A 22,104-nucleotide genomic window follows, 5' to 3' on the forward strand; every position below is an offset into this window, starting at 1 on the left:
AATTTCTGTACCTAAACATAGATTTATTACGAATTTCATTTTCATGGGAAACAACTTTTCACACTTTTTTTATGTATGACAACAGTAGATTACTTCTCATAGGTACTTACATTGTTAAAATTTGTGGTGGCTCCAATTTCGATGTTCTCATAATTTTGGCACGGCTTTTAATGGACTTTTTCTTGGAATTATTCGCTTTATTTGTCGTTTGATTAACTTTTCCCATTTCGTTAAACTATTGATAATATGTTAAAAATAAAATATCCTCCTAAATCTTTATACTCGCATTAGAATTCGAAATGTTTTTACGTAAAATATACTTACCTACCTACATAGAACTGAACTAAAACACAATTAACAACAATCTATTATTTCAAACAGGCCAACAACTTATACAACAACAACAAAAATATAATAAATAACTATCAATAAACACTATTTTCCTATGAAACAACTATAACGAATTCTTAAATTAACACACTACTGCACTGGACTGATATCAATAAAGATGACAGAACAAATTAGAGAAAATCTGACGCAGGTTTGTCAAAATGACACTGATAATTTCTCTATGTTGCCTAATTAGTTATTTAGTTATAATATGTTCGATTTCTTGTTAGAAATAAAAAATTTTAGTAGTTCCAAGATTACACAAAATCTAGGCATGCGATAAAAAAGTTTATTTGAAGAAAGTTTATTATTTTTTTCTTCTTAATGGCGGTACAGGCTCCTTTTTTCAATATTTTATTTAGTTATAGAGTAATTTCCACGTACTAACATATTTCTAAAATTGGGCTCTGTACCGCCATTCTTTATTATATTACGAATATGTGTGCCAAATATCTCAACAAAATATTCAAAATTAGAGCCGCAATATTGGAACGCGTTTGCTGCTACCTGTTGCTCGCTACTGTAGCCTCTTAATAATTAAAGTAAATAAATTTTAATTTCACTCAAATAAATAATCGATTGCTGCCATTGACCACTTACATTCAATCTCGGTTAATTTTATTAACAATCGCGGCAGGTAAAGTAACATTCTTCTTTCAATACAACAAAGTGATACTTTACTGCCGAAAACGAGGGCAAATGAGTACAATAATGAATGATTTTAGTGACGTTTGGCGATAAACAATGATTTTAAACAAATTCGCAAAAATAATTTTTTCACTTCGTACAAATTTTTTTTAGATCCTTTGGGCATTTTTTTTCTCTAAAATTGACTGTTGTCGAGTTATTAGCGACTTAAAATTTGAAAATCGCCAAAATAACCATTTTCAATGTTTAATAACTCGGTTAAAGATAATTATTGTGAAAGTCGAGCGAGCGGCCGTGGAGTAACGGCATAATCGCTGGCCTCATACGCCAGTGCACGTGGGTTCGAGCCCTGCCAAAGACAAACCATTTTCATTTCCAATAATGACACGAGCCGTCTCACCGTGCCTCGGAGAGCACGTTAAGCCGTAGGTCCCCCTGGGCTAGTGTACATCGACACTAGTTACTTGAAACAGGGTTAAAGGTGTAATTGGCGCCGGAACTGTCCGAAAGGCAAAAATGCCATACGATATTATATATTATGAAAGTCAGAAACTAAAAAAAAATCAAACATTAAAGCTACCTCTATAAGATCCTGAAGAAATTTTTGTCATTATTTCATTAATAAGATATTATTTTTAATTATCAACAATGAGCGCTAACCGTGTATTGAGGCGGCCGTCAATGTGAGTGCGAGTGAGATTCACCATTGGACGGCTGGAATGGTGCATCTCTTTAGCACTCACCATTGACGGCCGCCTAATACGCACTTAGCGCTCATTGTTAATAATTAAAGATAAAGCTTAGTAATAAAATAGTGACAAAAATTTCTGGATCTTGTAGAGGGGGCTATAAACTTGGTCACTTTCTGATTTTCATAATAATGGATTTTAACCGAGTTATTAAGCCTTGAAAATGGCCATTTTCGCATTTTTCAAATTTTAAATCACGTATAACTCGACAAAAATCAATTTTAGAGAAAAATCACAAAATACCTTTTTTCTACGAGCGTGCAAAAATGTCTACTTTCGCGAACACGTTTTAGTTTAAAAAGTTTTACTTTTCCGCACGCGTGTTACTTTTTAGCACGCGTTTTACTTTTCCGAACGCATTTTACTTTTCCGCACGCGTGTTAATTTAGATATGTTAATATGGCCTTAAAGTAATTATAATACATACAATAAACTAATATTTAGATATTATTTACTAATTTATTTCAAATATATCTTATTGTGTTCATGTTTTAATGAATTTAACGCGAGAATTCGATGAAATAAAATAATTTTGACATAATATTCGAAAGTCAAATCAGTAGACAATAACAGTGGTTTTGAATTATCGTCATGGAAACCAAGATCGTCGTCATGCTAACCAATTATGCTGAAAGTTTGGTTTTGACAACCTTGTCAAAGAATTAATTTGTGTATGTATTTTCATATTAATTAAATTAATTGATTAAGATTTGGTCATTTTTTAAAGACTCGTAGAAAAAATATTGTTCCTAACGCTTGCAGAAAGTCTCTTTTCCGCACTCGACTGCTTGCCGAACTCCGCGTCGTTCGGCAAACTGCAGTCGCGTGCGGAAAAGTATGACTTTCTGCACTTGTTAGGAAAATTATTTTGTGAAGTGAAAAAATTATTTATGTTTATAGTTTAAACAATTTATCGATCAAGGTACTGCCTGGCACCCAGTAGATTTGTTATAAGGACCTCTTTTTGAGTAAGTTTGTGCAAAAAATTCGAATCGGAGTAATTTACCTAACGGGGGCGACGATACAGCCTAGACTAATTTGAACATATTCAGTAACATTTAATTTCTAGAATCGGCTCTTTGTGTGAATCAGAATCAATTTTTACTAAATGGCATTGGGAAGAGTATACTTTTCCTAGTTGGAGTCTACTTTTACTAGTAAATGTTGAATATAAATCTTCATTTTATATTTATAATCAACTTTTACTGAAACCAGCCGTTAGAGTTGACTCCAACTAGTTGGAGTCAACTCCAACTGGATAATCAACTTGAACTGTAACATATTCAACTTGAAATACCAGAGAAACGGTCAATTTTAGGTGTATAATGCTACCAATACCTTAAATTGTGCTTGAAAAGTCCTTTCAAGTAAGCAATATTAAATGGCAATTACATTCAAACTAAGCGAGATGTTGCAAAAAATTGATGACTAACGAATTTTAAGAAAAAAGTTGAGAACTGTATTTAACCCCTCATCCACAAGAATTTAAATGCATCGTTTTCCTTCTACAATACATTTTACTACAGTGTTATTTTTATGTTCAAAAAGTTGAGCGCGTTTAAAATGAATGGTTTTTGAAAAAAATAAGATCAAATTATAGAGGGCATATTTAAATTTTCTTAAAAATCTTCCTTTTTCTCCATGTAACTTTAAAATGATAAGAGATACTCTTATAAAAATAAAATCAAAATGTTTATCTAGAAGAAACCTACATTTTTGTATGGTATCTTTTTTTGGCATCTCTTTTTTGCATGAAAATTTAAAAATGCGCTCAATAATTTGATCTTATTTTTTCATAAACCATTCATTTTAAACCCGCTCAATTTTTGAACATAAAAGAACACTATAGTAAAATGTATTGTAGAAGAAAAACGATGCATTTAAATTCTTGTGGATGAGGGGTTAAATAAACTTCTAACTTTTTTATTAAAATACGTTAGTCATCAAATTTTTTACAGTTTATCTCGCATACTTTGAATGTAATCGACATTTAATATTGCTTATTTTAAAGGTCTTTTCAAGCAAAACAAAACTTATTGGTAGCATTATACACCTAAAATCGACCGTTTCTCTGTTATTTCAAGTTAAATACACTGATTTGAGCATGCACCAAGAGAACAAGTTTTTTTCACTTACCATATCTCTTTTTGTGTTATAACTAGAAGATTCATAAAGGAAATAATCTCTTTGTTATTTGATAAGCTACAAAAATGTTTTATATGTTTTTTTTTTGGTTAGATGCATAGTTTTTAAGGTATTCGCAAAAAACCGTTTGAAAAGGTGTTATGTTTCAATGAAAATGGCCAATTTTCAACCAGGAATAACTCAAAAAATATCGAGTTTTCGAAAAAAAATTATAGAACAATTTTTGCTTAGTATTAGGTTCTCTAACAACTTCCGTAGCAAACTTATTTAAGCAAAAAATTTTCCACCCGCGAGAAAGTGTGGGAACCGCCCCCAAGACAAAAGCACACATCGGCATAGGATAGACTTTGTTTCTTGGGCTATTTCCTACTTACTTTGAAAATATCACGTAAATAGATATAGTAGGTAGGACGGTATTCGGAGCCACATACCCTCATTGACTGCCCTAATCGTATTACGTGGTAATTTTGTCAACACTTAGTTGAAATATGTCAAAAGGACTTTTGTTAAATTTATACTTTATAAAGTTCCTATGAAAAGTTTTCTATACACAGCTTTTCAATCTGTTCTTCCCTACTAAATATATACTGGTATCCCCTGCCTTATTGAATTTGCTTATCTATACTAGAGCAAAAAGAACTTTCAAGAACAAGTTTCTGCCGATGATGTTGATAGATATCTAGACACATAATGAAGTCTATTTAGAAAATAATAACCTTATTACATTAAATAATGAGCATAGAACTGACGTATCAAGTGCATATATCAGCCACCGGGATACTATTCGGTGATTAAGAACGCGTTCTGATTATTTTTTGCTAACGGGATGAATATTTAAAACCTGTTAGAGATGGGATACTTATCGCTACATGAAATAAACCTCTTTATCTACTCCTTGTTTTCTAAGGGCGATTGTAACACTTACGCTGTTTGATTGTAAGGGCGACACTAACGTTGTAGTGATCCATTATTATTCTTCTTCTTGTTTTTTAGCCCATTTCTACCCAACTTTGGATATAGACCTTTCCCAAATCTTTCCACATCTGTCTGTCATTTGCTGCGCTTTTCCAGCGAGTTCCTGCAACTTTTACGATATCATCCTTCCATCGCATCTGAGCTCTTCCTCTTCCTCTTCTTCCTATCCACGGTCTCCAGTTTTGTCTTTCAGCATTCCATCTTTTGTCTTCCTGTCTCGCATTGTGGCCCGCAAATATCCACTTTAACCTTGTTATATGTTCTGTTACATTTTCTACTTTTGATTTTCTCTTATCTATTTGTTTGATTTTCTATCTTGCAGTTTTATTCCCAACATGGATCTTTCCATTTTTCTTTGAGTTATTTCTATGTTTGTGTTGGCCTTTGTTAATGTCTGTGTTACTGAGCCATACGTCAGAACAGGAAGGATGCACTTATCAAATACACGGGTTTTTAGGTCTGTTGTATCTTTGTCCTTTTTAGTATCCCTCTTAACTTTACAAAGGCTACCACGCAAATATAATTCATCTTTGTAGTTCAATTGTTTGGTTATCTTTGTTAGATTTGATTATTAGACCCAGGTATATTATTTATATGTATATGTATTATTATGATCTGCTTCTTATTAATTTTATATTAATTATTATTTATTTGATTAATTATTTAATTGTCGCAAATCATACATAAAAAATGAATGAAAAATCTCAGGGGGCTTTTTTGTACTATTAAAAAAAATCTAAATTATCTCACGTTATACTTATCTTCTCTCGTGGGTTCAGTATCTCTGAGTTGATCCTAATCGGGATAAAATAGGGAAAAGAAATAAAGCAAAATATTAAAATAAACATACAGAATTGTCTTTTATTTATCAAAATCAATACTCTAAAATCTATCAAATCTAAAACCTGTGGACACAGATGTCCGAATGAAATTTTTACCACTTAAATTTATTATAGTTAAAAAAAACAATTTATCGGTTTGTTCCCATGACTTTGGTAAAACAAACTAAACAAAACAAATTTATGTATTCGCAAGATTAGCTATACTTCCTATTTACTTTTAGAAATATTGGAATTTTAATTCATATGCTTTTTACTCAAAATTTTAGTTTCCGAACATAAAAATATCTTTCACATAAATTGACTGACCTTTTGCTTCACTCACTCTGATGTCTTCTCGTGACCCAAAACAGCTCTCCCTCGTTGACTATGTTAAAGGCTACTCATCAAAGCCCTCTCCGTTCTCCAGCTTCAAAACTATCAGCATACCAGCACCAATTCTCCAACAAGCCGGGCCTCTTTTGACACGTACTCGATTCAAACAAAACTCCAAAAATTATCTGCTCTCCTTCTCACAATAATACAGAATCAAAGAGGTATTTCGTCTCAATTTGATCTGTCTCTCGTTCCACTTTTCAACACTATTCTCCACTATCAAACAGCCACTGGTACTTGCTAACTATCTATCCACGAAAACGTCGAACTGCTCTTCAGCGATGCCAAAAACATAATGACTTCTTTTTCAAACTGTCTCAATCATTCAAACCACTTTTCCCCTTCCAATTTGCCAAGAATCAGAAACAATCTTTTCCATTCGACAAACAAACAGTCATTTTCAAAATTATTCCGACCATCCTTAATTACTTTCGGGGAAACTCTACAACATGTTGAAACAAATATTAAAATTCCAAACTTTCTCTTAAACCACTCTTCTCGAAATTGATAATTACCATCTACCTGTGGATTCTATAGTTCCCGTAATACAATCTTTTTCATTTTAAAACTAAATACATCGTCCTTTTTACTTTAATTATTCACAAAAGTCTTTAATGGTTCATCGGAAAGCTCATTAAAAGAGAAATCTACTTACATCCAAACTAAATTCTAATAAATATTTACAGCTCAATACACAGGGTGTATCAATTTTATGTGCCCGCGTTATTTAAAAAAAAATTAATTTAATTTTCATTTTGCTTTTGATGGATAAATTGAAAACACAATAGTATATATTCGTCAACGACCTCAATATTTACGTTATTTATATTTATATTTATTTCGTTATTTAAATTTTTCATGATTTATGTTCAGTTTTAATTCTATGTTCTATGATGCTTGTGCTAGTTAAGTAAGCATTGTGGATTGTGGCTAGTTCTTCTTGGTTGGTTGTAATAAGAAAAACATCATCGCAATATCTGAGGTGATTGAGTTTCTTTCCGTGATAAATTGCTTATTTCATAACATAGGCAAGTACTACACTATTATTTTTACAGATACATAGGTATATTCTGTTGTTTTTTTTTATTTTGTTTTTTAATTATTTTATTGTATTTTTTTATTATATATTTTAATATGGGATAAACACTTTTTTTTACTTCTTTTTTCTCTTTTTTATTTATCTTTTCATTTTTCTTTTTAAAAAGAAATTTTTAAAAAGACCAAAAAGAAACAAATGATAAAAGTAAAGTTAGAAACAATTTATAGAAAGATCGATGAAAACATAGTAGGTAACTAGGTAATGACCAGATTTGTTTTTGACTAAAAACTTAAGAGGCTACGGTAGCGATCAACAGGTAGCAACAAACGCGTTCCAAGATTGCGGCTTTAATTTTGAATATTTTGTCGAGATATTTGTCACACATATTCGTAATATAATAAAGAATGACGGTGCAGAGCCCAAATTGAGAAATATAGTAGTATGTGGAAATTACTCTGTAATTAAATACAATATTAAAAAAACGAAACTGTACCGCCATTAAGAAGAACAAAAAATAAACTTTCTTCAAATAAACTTTTTTATCCCATGCCTAGATTTTGTATAATCTTAGAACTACTAATTTTTTTTTATTTCTAACAAGAAATCGAACATATTATAACTAATAACTAATTAGGCAACATAGAGAAATTGTCACTGCCATTTTGACACACATGCGTCAGATTTTCTCTAATCTGTTCTGTCATCTTTATCGATATCTGTTCAGTGCAGTAGTGTGTTAATTTAAGAATTCCTTATTGTTGTTTCATAGGAAAGTAGTGTTTATTGATAATTAATTTATTATATATTTGTTATTGTTGTATAAGTTGTTGGCCTCTTTGAAAGAATAGATTGTTGTTAATTGTGAGTTTTAGTTATATGTAGGTAGGTAAGTATATTTTACGTAAAAATATTTCGAATTCTAATGCGAGTATATAAAGTTTTAGGAGGATTTTTATTCTAAAAATATTATCAATAGTTTAACAAAATGGAAAAAGTAAATCAAACGAAAAATAAAGTGAAACATTCCAAGAAAAAGTCCATTAAAAACCGTGCCAAAATTATGCGAAAATCGAAATTTGTTTCGCTTCACAACAAAAAATGATTATTTATTATTGTTTTATTATTAGATATTTCATGCAAATACCTTTCTAAATATATATCTTAATATAAAATTTTCACCCATTTTGGTATATTTTCATAAATATCTATTTTATTACTAATAAAATCGTTTTCTATTACTTCCATTTAGCGCGACTATGATATTGTCAAAATATTAATCTTAGATAATGTCAAAGATTACCACTGTTGCCAAGTTTATGATACTATCTCCCGAAGTTATATTTTGTTGCTACCTGTTAGTCGCTACTGTTTACTCTTAAATCATTTTACTTGTTGCACTGGTTAACGTTAAATATTTTTATTGCCTTACATATTTTTAATGTAATTTGTTCATTTTTAATATTTGTATGGACATTTCCTAAACCTTTGAGATTTTTTACACGTGGTCGCGAAATAATCCAGTTCTCCAACTCTAATATCGTAAAGCGACGCAAACTTCTGCCTACAGGGTAGCGCAATAAGTCTTCAGATTAATGAGTGCTCGATTGGAATCACAACTGATCTCAATACAGTGGAACTTAGATCAGTGATCTGCGAAACGAAGGCTCATTTATATTTTAAACTGACTAAGATTAAAAATACGATAATTTTATATGTACTTAATAATATTTTCTAGTTAATAAATTGTTTAAGTAATTTTATATCATTCAAATCGAATCTTGCTATTACCAGCTGAGTTATTCAACTATGTTACTTCAAATGAATAAATTGAAAAGCAAAATATTTTAAAAGTGTGTAAAATATTATTTAGTTCCTAGCTGAACGCTTTCAGCTTACAAAACCATCTTCAAAGCTATGGTCAAAGTTTAAAAGTACCACTACGAAAGAGTGTCCTCATTGGTCAAAAAATACAATTAGTTTTCTTCAAAAGTTAAAGTTTTCAAAATAAAAATATCAAAAAGACAACCCGTTAAAAGATCACAAATCACACATTAAGAGTTTCGTCTATAGAACGGGTGCAAGCACTCAAACATGTGCATAGAATTGAAGCGACAGCGACAGACAGTAAAAAAAGAATGTGTGTGTACTTTGTACGCACGTAAGAAGTTATACTTCTATTATATGATTTAAAAGAAATTAATATACTTTTTATTTATATTTTGTTTAAATATTAAACTAATTTATACTTACTACTTCTCAAACATTTTTATTAGAACAGTGCCAAAAATTAAAATAATAAAAGAATAAAACACACACAAACACATTAAACAAGCCACAAATGATGTCTGAACATTAATTGTCGAAAATTTTTTTAACTAAATACGTATTTTCTGAAAATACAATTATATAATAAATATACTTACCAATCATAAAATGTATTAAAAAAAAAACAAAAAAGAAAGTTTCTATTGGGACTCGAACCAGCGCTGATAAGAGCGGTTGGTATTGGAATTCATTCGCCTTCTCCGCTTAGCCACGGACACTATGTGTCATTATTTACGAAGATCGACTAACTAAACGGATTAAACTTGTGATATTTTGTTATTTTGAAAATTGATCAAATTATTTTAATTTTGAATTGAAATGATTTAGAATTGAAAAAATACAACAAAACATAGAGTAAAAAAACAATTATTAGGTGAATACTGATAGAAATTTTGATGGTAATCAAATTATATAAATAAAAGTATTACATACTATGTATTTTGGCAGATCAAATAGGTAGGTTTATACCCATGATACATTAACAATTATTACGTACCTGTTGCTTTTAAAAACTATTTAAAAGTCACTACAATATTATAAACTTTTTTGTTTCTGTCCTCACAACAATAAAACTAATATATTATACATTTGTTTACCTTTACCTTTACCTCCAAACCACGGCTGCCATATCGGATAATTTTTGACATGTCATTTGAACATCCAATCAGAACAAAGTTATAATGCGCATGCGCCGGGCTGATAGGTTTTAACATATAAAAAAATCACCCTCTATCGCCGGTAAAGAAGTATAACTTCAAAAATGTATGTAAAATTTGTAAGTCATCAAAACGCCTCATAGAAAAAGAACCAATCGACAGAATAGAGGCAGAATAATTTAAAATTCATATTGGCAACAAAAAAATATCTGAAAAAACTGAAATTCAAAAAATGGTCCGACAGGGTTTCATTCTCTCCTCTTTATTGTTTTAATGTATATTCGAAAGATATTGCTGCATTAGCACTAAAATAAATAAGCGAAAATAAATAAGGGAAAATGTAAAAGTAAATAGCGAAACAATATCAATTACGCCGTTAACTGTTGCTGTAAGGAGATGATAGTATTGAAAATGAATACAAGAAAAACAAAAATTATTATCACATTATTAATGAGAAAATGTTGCGAAGAATTGTTAACAAGAAGTTACCTTTACAGTGATGAAGCGGAAGCTGGAATACATTGATCATCTGGTGAGACCTATCAAGTGTCGACTTCAACAAACGAAGAGGGAAAAAAGAAACTCAGGGACGCAAAACCTACGCAAATGGTTTTCCCTGAGATTTGTTGAGATTTTTACACAAGTCGCTAATAAAATTCCGATCGTTATGTTAACACGGGAACAGTCGCGCTTACTTCTGTAACGTAAGTAGTCGCGCGTAGAGAAAAAATCTCACAATATACAGGGTGAGGCAGATAAAGGGCCTATTAGAAATATCTCGAGAACTCAAGGTAAGAAAATTATGAAAATCGGAATACAGGGGTTTTGAGGTGTGAACTATTTAATTAAAATATTTTGGTCTCTTTGCTACTTCCGGTTATACCGGAAGTTGGTTGTAACTTCGTTTTTTTTTAATAGGACACCCTGTATATTTTTACATTTTTGAATTCTCCTTGATTTGTTCTTTCTTAAAATATAAGGTTTTGTAATGTTATACAGGGTAGGTTAAAAAATAATTACGTTTTTTTATTAATTTCGTAGCAAAATTCACACCCTGTAGAATTTTAGTAGTTTGACATAATAAACTCTGTTGATGTTCAAATGATTTTTAATATAGTCTACTACGTTAAGAATTATTGGTATAGTTAAATTTTTCCTTTTTTGTATACAGGGTTGGTCGAAACTCAGAATGAGTATTTTCTGAGTTTTCTTAAATAGAACACCCTGTATTTTAGTATTGTTATGAAATGTTATTTTAGGATACTTTTTAATTTCTTAAGCAATCCCTATACCTAACTGCTTCAATTTGTGAGTTATTGGTGATTCAAACCAAACATTAATTGCAACACAAAATACTTGAAATTTTATTAGGTTGGCCGTAAAAATATTCAATCACAAATAATTTTTCGGAAATAAATACATACTAATCGAGACTGATACTTAAAATTGCCAATAATGGTTGATCTATCAAAATATCTACGTAGTTAAGATTGTTGATGCGATTAACAATTAAGCACAAAATAAAGCAGTTGGGTATAGGGAATGCTTAAGAAATTAAAAAGTACCATAAAATACCATTTCATTACAATACTAAAATATAGTGTGTTCCATTTAAGAAAACTCAGAAAATACACATTCCGAGTTTTGACCCACCCTGTATACTAAAATTCAAAATTTAGCTATACTAATAATTGGTAACAACAGTAGACAATATTAAAAATCATTTGAACATATAAATGGATTTTGATGTAAAACTACTACAATTCTACAGGGTGTGAATTTTGCTACGAAATTATTAAAAAAACGTAATTATCTTTTAATCTACCCTGTATAATATTACAAAACCTTATATTTTAAGAAATAAGAAATCGAGGAGAATCCAAAAACGTAAAAATATATAGGGTGTACCATTTAAAAAAACGAAGTTACAATCAACTTTAAGTATAACCGGAAGTAGCAAAGAGACCAAAATATTTTCATTAAATAGTTCACACCTCAAAACACCTATATTCTAATTTTCATAATTTTCTTTACTTTAGTTCTCGAGATATTTCTAATAGGCCCTTTATCTGCCTCACCCTATATAATATTTAAATATGAATTTAAATCAAATTTCTATTTTATAATAATTTTATTTACTTGTTATGTTAAAAATATCTATGTCTAACAATTTTAAAGCTAATTGGTTCTCAACAAAGCCATCAATTCCACAAAAAAAATAAATAATGAAAAATAAAAAAAAAAAATAAAAAAAAAATTCACGCATTACTACGATCTTCTTCGAGGCACTTACTAGTAAAAAGGCAATGTTGAAAAATGTTTCATCAAGTTATCATGGAAAAGGATAAAATGTAAGATTTTTGTCACGGCGCGACTGCTCCCGGGTTAATAGCCAACATAAAAAATGGAAAGGGTAATAGGAGAAGAAATCGAATTTCATTTTTTTGCTCTTACTGTCTAATACTCTTAGGCAATGCCGGTTATAGGGTTGTGACCGCCCCTCCACAAACTAAATTTGTCGCCCTTAAATACAAGAATATTATTTACTGCTAATAAAAAAATAGTAAAAAAATCGAATTACGGAATCAGAAAAAATATGTGTATTATACACGTTATACGTTATACAATCCAACGACAAACGAAGCATTAATTTGAACTAGAAAGTTTAGCCCCAAAAACCATTATTTCATTTTAATTATCTACTTGTCAAATTCTTAAGGCCATCGGTACATAATTCGCAAATATTTTACGGGTATCCCTACTTTTTCTGTCTTTGCACGGCAAATTACGTGTAGTAAAATTCACATTGGTATGGATATGTAAACATTACTAGAATGTCATTCTACTTGAAAATGTCATCATTAATTTAAAGAGATGGCTTTTTACTAACTATGTATTCAGTGATTGTAATAATTTATATGTACAACAAAAACTAATACTCAACCGAGAAAAGAGGAAAATTGTTTAAGTGATTGTTTAATAATATGTATATTATTACTATGGAACGCTTACAATTTTGAACATCTTTAACAACAAAATACTTGGATCACAGATTATATTATCCTGATGTGTTCTCTGCTTGGATCTTCCACGAATAGTACACAATAAATAACTTTTTATTAAGTTCACGTCTTAAATCAATTCTTTATCAAATATATTATGGGCCGGTTGTTCGAACGCTAATCAACAATGATCACTATCAAATATTTAATTACTGTCAGAACTGTCAATGTCAACTTTGGTTGGGTTGCTGAAAACATAATTGATTATAATTATGAGATTAGTTAATTAATTAACATAATAATTATTAACATACTTGATTAACTAATTTCATAATTGTACTCAATAATTATGTTTTCAGCAACAAAATCAAAGTTGACATTGACAGTTGTGACAGTAATTAAATATTTGATAATGATCATTTTTAATTAACGTTCGAACAACCGGCCCTTAATATCAATATTATTTAATCAACAACTAAAAACTCAAAATATTCTCGATGACATGTCAAATATTTAAAATTGTCACTGATTGTCACTCTCTGACTGACAGTATGCTGACAATATTCTATTCGACTGAGTGCGTTGTATGACAAAGATAGATTTGGAAATATTACCACGGACATTGTGTTCATTTTTCTCGAATCCTGAAAAAACCAATAAATATTTTTGAAAAATTTAAAAGCAGAATGAAATACTATATTATTACCGAGGGCCGAAAGTCCCTTAAAATAAATAAAATTTTTATTTTGAATGAGATATTTTAAATTAAATATCACACTAAATTTTCTCTTAGTTTTTCGCCCCTGTAACTTTTTAAAATAAACATTATAGAAGTTCTCAGGGACTTTCGGCCCTCGCCAATAACGTAATCTTTCATTCTGCGTTTAAATTTTTCAAAAATACTTTTAGTTTTCTCAGGATTCGAAAAAAATGAATCCCCATTTGAATAGCATTGCAGCCGAAAATACGTACCCATCCTCTTAAGCAGAAATATAAACAAAATATGACATAAAAAGGAATTACAACTAAAAAATGAACACAAAAATATATACATAATACATAACTTACCAAGCAAATTTCAGCAATAAATTGAACTGGTGTTTTTAAATAATTCACAATTATCTTCTAAACTCCCAAATTCCCATACAATCCAGGAATCTACACGGGACATTAGACTGACAGGAGACGACAAATAATTTTATTTCTTTAGGATAAGCTGACCTAGGAACACATATATTATATGGAGCCCTTAAAGTGGGGTGCGCAATAAAATCCCTCAGTATCTACGAGGTTGAATTCATCCAGGATATTTGCTATCACGCCCTTTTCAATATTTGCTCAGCATCATGTCTTACTGTGGTAGTGTGGTTTCAGGGCCGGCCGATCTATGATTGATAATATATTCTGTCTAACACAGGTTATGGAAAAAAGACTAGAACGTGGACAAGACACACTTATACTTTTTGTCGACCTAACGAAAGCATATGACACAGACCCCGTGAAAAAATTGTGGGAGGTTTTGGATAATACACACATATCTGCAACTGTCATCAAAGCCATACAATGCTTCTATAAAGATTCTATGTCAAGGGTAAAGAGAGGTAACCATCTGTCATCTAGCTTCCAAGCAACAAAAGGCCTTAAACAAGGGTGCTGCTTATCTCCCATTCTTTTCAATATATATACCGACGGTGCTCTCAGACTTTGGAAGCAGAAATGCAGTGGTATGGGTATACCAATCGGAGACATAACATTATACACTTTAAACTACGCAGACGACCAGGTGGTAATTGCCCAAGATAAAGAAGACTTAGAATATATGACCAGAAAATTGATGGAAGAATACAGGAAATGGGGTTTAGAGGTAAACATAAGGAAAACACAATATCTACACATCGGTAACCAAATACAACAGGAGGACCTAGATCTTGACGGAAGTGACTACATCAGGGGTTGTACAGAGTATATATATCTAGGGATTAAATTAACAAATAGTGGAAGAACGGACCCAGTATAGATGATAGAGTGACGAAGGCTAGAAAGGTTACTAGAGCCCAAAACCCTGTCTTATGGCAACATAACATAAATTTAAATACAAAAATGAGGATATACGACGCTATTCTGAAACCAATTTTAACGTATGGCTCCGAAGTGTGGCAAATGACAAAAAAATCCGAAAATAAGCTGCTTACTACTGAAATGGATTTTTTTAGAAGATCTGCCAGAATATCGAGATGGGACCATGTTCGAAATGAACAGATCAGAGAAAAAGTAGGTAAGCAGAAAACAATAGTGGACGAGGTACAACGAAACCAACTTACTTGGTTGGAGCGAATGGGAGATGAAAGATTACGAAAAATTACAATGAGATGGATACCGCCAGAAAAACGGAAAAGAGGAAGGCCACCGACCTCCTGGAAACAAGGAATTACAAAAGCCATGTCAGAAAGAAATCTTCAAGAAAATGACTGGCTAGATCGACAGGCTTGGCGATTGGGTACCGGAAGGCGTAGAACGCTATAGAACCGGTTAATATATCATGTCTTACTACATATCACATTCCAAATGTGCCCTACTCGAAGGAAATTCTTTCCCAATCCGTGCGACCAATATTTAAACCTACTTGGCACTAAGATATCAACGGCTCATTTGAATAACCAATTGATAAAACATATAAAACAATGTGAGTTGCCTACAGGTAGTACCCAAATAAACATAAATAATTAATTAATAATTATTACTATTTAATATCACTATAGGGCAGCGTTTCCCAACCGGTGGGTCGCGACCCACTAGTGGGTCGCGGACAGATTTCAGGTGGGTCGCGGCGTGGCTCTTACAGTAGCTGAGTGACGTACAGAGTACAGAATAGCGTATCATCATGGGTCAGGGATGGGTCGCGAATATGAAAAAACATCAGAAGGTGGGTCGCCAGACATAAAAGGTTGGGAACCACTGCTATAGGGTATAGGTTTGGCAATACTGATAAAATTATACCTTCACGAATTCACAAAAAAAAAATGATAGGCCAGTACAGTAAACATTTTAATTATATTTATGACAAAGTTGTTGCACAATATAATATAAACGTAACAACTTTACTGGCCCATGAGTTCAAGTTTCCAAGTACAATATATTATTTTTATACCCAGTTTTTCCAGTTTTATATACTTTTTTTTAATATCTCGGTATAATAATAGGCTACTGTGGGTAAGAAGTGAAAATTGTCGTTGACTATTGAAAGGCAAATTGCTTTGTTTAATTGAAATAATAGTCAATATATTATTGTGAAAGATAACTATTATTTATTAGATAGAAAATGCAGTTTTTGTATTGATCGGGTGAGTGTGACCAATTTACAAATTTTCAAGGTCGTGGCATATTGCACTTAACAATGCGGGGGAACTCAAATAATATAGTAGGTACTTTATTATTCACCTGCATAACACGATGTTGATCTGCTGTTGGTCATATCTCTGATTAGGGAGGCGCCTTAGGGGTTATCTGATTAAGCTGGTAATTAACAAATAAACATGTTATGAAAATGTTAGCTATTTCAATTCATAATAGGGTATATGATAAGAGATCATTTTTAACTCTTATCTTCTTTGAACTGTTATATTCCAGACATTCTTATAAAAGTGCCTATCTTCTGGAGATGTTGGCGACCACATTGACCCATCTTATTCTATTTACGGCAGCTCGAAATAGATCAGTTGACGTTAGACCAGTCCACTTTTTAAGATTGGCCAGCCAGGATATACATCTACGTCCAGGGCCTCTCCTGCCCTCAATCTTGCCTTGAAGAATCAACTGTAGCAGTCGGTATTTTTCATTACGCATAATGTGGTCGAAGTAAGCCAATTTTCTGTTCTTTACGTGTGTTAATTATTTCTTTGTCTTTTCTTAGCCTCTGGAGAATAGTTATATTAGTTGTGTGGTGTATATATGAGACCCTCAACATACGTCGGTAGCACCACATTTCAAACGCCTCTAACCATTTTATGGCATCTTCTGTCAGGCTCCAGCGTAGAGGAGGACACTAAAGACGTAACATCTAAGAATTCTTATGCGTATATTGATACTCAAAGACAAGTTGCACAGAATTTTCCTAAGACTGTTAAAAGAGCTTCTGGCTTTTTCTGTACTCTCTCTAGGGGTGTATTGTTTACGGTAATTTGGGCGTTTATGTTGGTGTTTTTACTAATGATCATTATTTTTGTCTTCTTACAGTTTAGTTTTAGGCCGTATTTGTTACATGCTTCTACAACATTATCCATGATCCTTTGAAGCCCTTTGGCATGCTTAATTCCAGACATGCTTAATTTAAAAATATTTCTGCATTACATGAAGAGCTCGGTAGTATAAGTCGATTTTGTTTATTAGTAACCAGAATTGGGGGGTGGTGGGAGGAGCTCAGATTTGCAGAACCTGCTGATTCTGACAGACATGGGAGCCCAGTGCAGCCTGGGCCCCAGAAACGACGAAGACCAGGTTCTTATAGAACTGGTCCGTAAGATATGGGTGATATAATGGACCCGCCGTAGGAGGTGTAAGTGTCTGAAGGGCTCACAAGTAGGCCCTGCCCCGGCGTTCCTTACCATACCAACCAGAATTAGCAAACAAAACATTTAGTAAATTCAAGACAATTACATTTAACAACACCAAAATGATCATTACGTTTCAATTCTTTTGAACCTAGCTTTAACGGAATAAAAATTTAACGTTACCCTGGGCCTCTTATGATGTTAGTTATTTGTTGTTCTGTTATCATGTTGTATTGTTGGTTATTTTTAATTTTTGGTTTTGATTTCTTCTTAAATTTTCCTGTTATTTTCTTAACCTTGTAAACATCAATTTGAATTTTGTTTGCCACATTTGGATGTTTCTGCATTTATTTTTGAGTTCTTGTCCTATTGCTTTGAGTTTTCTCCTAACTTGGTTATTGGTGGACCTATATGTGTATACTCATATCTATTTTGTTCTTTCTTCTTTTCTTTATTAATAATTGTATGATCTGATCAGTCATCCAGGATTTCTTCTTGTCCTTTTATCTTTTTCTTTTTGATTTCTCTTCTATTGTATGTAAGTAGCTGTGTTTTGTTTTGTTTTCAGTTTCTTGCATTGTATTCTAATTTGCATGTAGGTACAATAGGTGAGAAATATCATGTTTTCATAGGTGGTATGAAAAGTAACCCAATGATAAAAATGCACTCATAATAATAACCGAGACCTTATTATCTGCATCATAAGACCAACACGTATCGGTTATTTTTTAAGTCTCCAATAGTTCATCGCTCCTAAATATTTAATGAAAATAAATCATTGTATAACTTATATACTTATACTGGATAATCTTTCTCCACTGTCATTTAAATTATTTAATTATCGAGTTCATTCCAAGTTTCAATTTAATAGAGTAATGTATGCAAAGCTCCTGATAATCCGATTATACGCCATAGAAGATGATGCTTCTCGTTATTAGTTTTTCAGTATTTCGATCGAGTTTTTAAATAAACGTTCATTTCATGCTGGATAGAGTGTGTGATATTTACCTCAATCGACATATACTTGGTGTAAAATTTAAAGTAGCTACTGGACGAAAATTATAGTTGTTGAGAAACTAAAAATAATATTATTTTTTTATAGGTACAATTAGTTCAGAGAAATATAGGAAAAAAATATCCTGTTGGTGACACAGCCCCCTCCAGGCCGAGACCAAATTTTTTGAGTAGTATGGACAGCTATATTAATAACCTATATGTTTCCTGCAGCCGATTTTGATGATATACATAGTTATAAACAAATGAAAATCAAAAACGGTAAATTTTTGCTTTTTTCGTCTATAACCAAAAAGTTAAGTATTTTAAACACATTTGAGAGTGAGAAACTCAAAAATTGTTAAAAAACTTTAATATGGCGTTCGCTGAATATGTCTATCCTTATTGGTTGCTTAGAAAATTGCAAAATAAATCATAAATGTTGAGTTTTTATAAATATTCATAACTTATGTAAAAATTAACGTAGAGCGTTCTTATTGTACGGAATGCCGAGACTTCTGGTGCTTAAATCATACCATAAATTTCAAAGCAATTGGTCAAATAGTTTAAAAGGTATTTAATTTGTTGAAGTTACACTTCAAAATGATGAAGTTACACTAATACTTTGGATAGTTTATGAAAAAATAAGATTTATACTATTAATTTAAATAAAAAAGAAATGACTAAACATAATTCTAAATACTGCAAAATTATTTTGCAAAAACATGTGAATTAAAAAAGGGGGCTGACTTCATCCTTAATTGTCCTAGGACCATTGTTTTTCTTTCAAAATGTGTATAAAAATTCGGTCTTTCCAAATATGAAAAAATAATTTTTATACGGGTAACGGTTAAAAAGTTATTCTAATTGTCTATAAGTAAGCAAAAAATCGACGTGTTTTTGCAAAATAATTTTACACTATTTAAAATTACTTTTTGTCATTTTTTTTAATTAAGTCAATAGTATAAATTCTTCTATAATTTCTTCTTCCATAAACTGTCAGAAGTCTTACTGTAACCTCATAATTTTCTGACTTATGGTGTTGCAAAAAATGAATGTGTCGCCAACTGCTGACAAAAATGAAGAAGAAATAGAGAACTTTTATAGCGAACTTCAAAAAACATTACAGCTCACAGCATCTAGAGACATAACAGTGATCATGGGTGATTTCAATGCAAAAATTGGCGAAGGAAAATGCTACCCTAATGTAGGGCCATATGGACTTGGCGAACGAAATGACAGAGGGGATCGCCTAATAGAATTTTGCCAGGAACATAATGTTGTAGTCGCAAATACATTCTTTAAATTACCTAAGCGACGCCTTTATACATGGAAATCGCCAGCTGACAAAGACAACAAAATCGTCAGAAATCAAATTGACTACATCCTAATAAAGCACAGATATCGAAACTCAATTCAGGCAGTAAAGGCATATCCAGGAGCGGACGTATCTTCTGATCACAGTCTTCTTATTGCTAGGTTTCAACTTCAACTAAAAAAGACGCAAAAAAGCCGCAACAACAATAAACTTGACATACAGAAACTTAAGTCAGAAGAAACAAAAGAAAATTTGAAACATGAAATCAACACAAATCTAGATAGAAACCCAAGAAATAATTGCAACGTAGAACAACAGTGGCAATTCTTCAAAACCTCTATATTAGATCCAAGTAAGAAAGTACTTACAACAACCAAATGTAAGAAAGAAGAATGGATGACGGAGGAAATTCTAGAGTTGATGAATGAAAGAAGAAAAAACAAAACAATTAATAAGACTCGCTATAAACAGCTTCAAAACCAAATAAGAAGAAAAATTAGGGAGGCTAAAGAAACCTACTTCTCTGAAAAATGTAAAGAAATAGAAGAACTTCAAAACATATATGACAACTTCAACCTACATAAAAAAGTCAAAGAACTAGCCGGAATAGGAAATAGAAGAACCTCAAATATATTGCTCGACAAAAACGGAAATACTATAATAGAGACAGAACGAAAACTACGACGATGGAAAGAGTACATCGAGGAACTATTTCATGACCAGAGAGAAGCTAGTACATCCGTAGATAGCCAAACCGGAGATGTAGGCCCAGAGATATCCAAATCAGAGGTTAGTCAGGCAATAAACTCTATGAAAACCAATAAATCTGCTGGTCCAGATGAATTACCTAGCGAGCTGATAAAGTTGGTCAACGAGAAAAACCTGGACATAATAGTAGAACTGTTCAACGCTATCTATACTACGGGAATCATCCCTAGAGAAATGTTGACATCAGCATTTGTGTGTTTGCCAAAAAAAAGTGAATGCCAAAGAATGCAGTGACTACCGAACCATAAGCTTAATGTCACATACCTTGAAAATTCTGCTGAAAATTATCCACGCCAGAGTACACTCTAAACTGGAGCTGGATATTAGTGACACTCAATATGGGTTCCGCAATGGAATGGGCACCAGAGAGGCATTATTCTCCTTCAACGTGCTGACACAGAGATGTTTGGATGTTAACCGTTCTCTTTACGTCTGTTTTATAGACTACAATAAAGCGTTTGATAAAATAAAACATGACCGACTCATGGAAATTCTAAAAACTAAAAACCTAGATGAAAGAGATTTAAGACTAATAACACATCTCTATTACAATCAGCGAGCAATAGTAAGAATTGAAACAGAAACATCTGAAGAAATGGAAATAAAAAGAGGAGTCAGGCAAGGCTGCATACTATCACCTCTATTATTTAACGCTTATTCTGAAGAGGTAATGCGAGAAACTCTGGAAGATGAAACAGTCGGCATAAGAGTAAATGGAGTCTTAGTTAACAACATCAGATATGCAGATGATACAGTAATAATAGCCGATAATTTACAAGACCTGCAAATACTCATGAGTAAAATAGTAAGGTGTAGTAGGGAGTACGGACTCTCTCTCAATATCAAAACGACAAAGTTTATGAAAATTAGTAAAAACAACCATAATACTAACGAAATCTTGATAGTAGAGGGCCAGCAGATCGAAAGAGTAAAAAAGTACACTTACCTAGGGACACTTATAACCGAAAATAATGACTACACTGCAGAAATCAAAGTCAGAATCGAGAAAGCACGTTCTAATTTTATGAAAATGAAAAAGGTCCTATGTAGTAAAGATTTAACATTAGCTCTTAAAGTACGCCTAACAAAATGCTACGTATATAGTGTACTATACTATGGACTGGAATCATGGACGTTAAATGTAGAGACAATGAGACGACTTAACGCCTTTGAAATGTGGACGTATAGAAGAATTATGAGGGTTTCCTGGGTAGATAGAGTTACGAACAATGAAGTACTGAGAAGAATAGGTAAAGAGAAGGAAGTTGAACTGACAATTAAAGAAAGAAAACTACAGTACCTCGGACATGTGATGCGGGGCGAGAAGTATGGCAT

Source organism: Diabrotica virgifera, chromosome 3, assembly GCF_917563875.1.
Source record: "Diabrotica virgifera virgifera chromosome 3, PGI_DIABVI_V3a".
In the NCBI taxonomy this organism is placed as follows: domain Eukaryota; kingdom Metazoa; phylum Arthropoda; class Insecta; order Coleoptera; family Chrysomelidae; genus Diabrotica; species Diabrotica virgifera.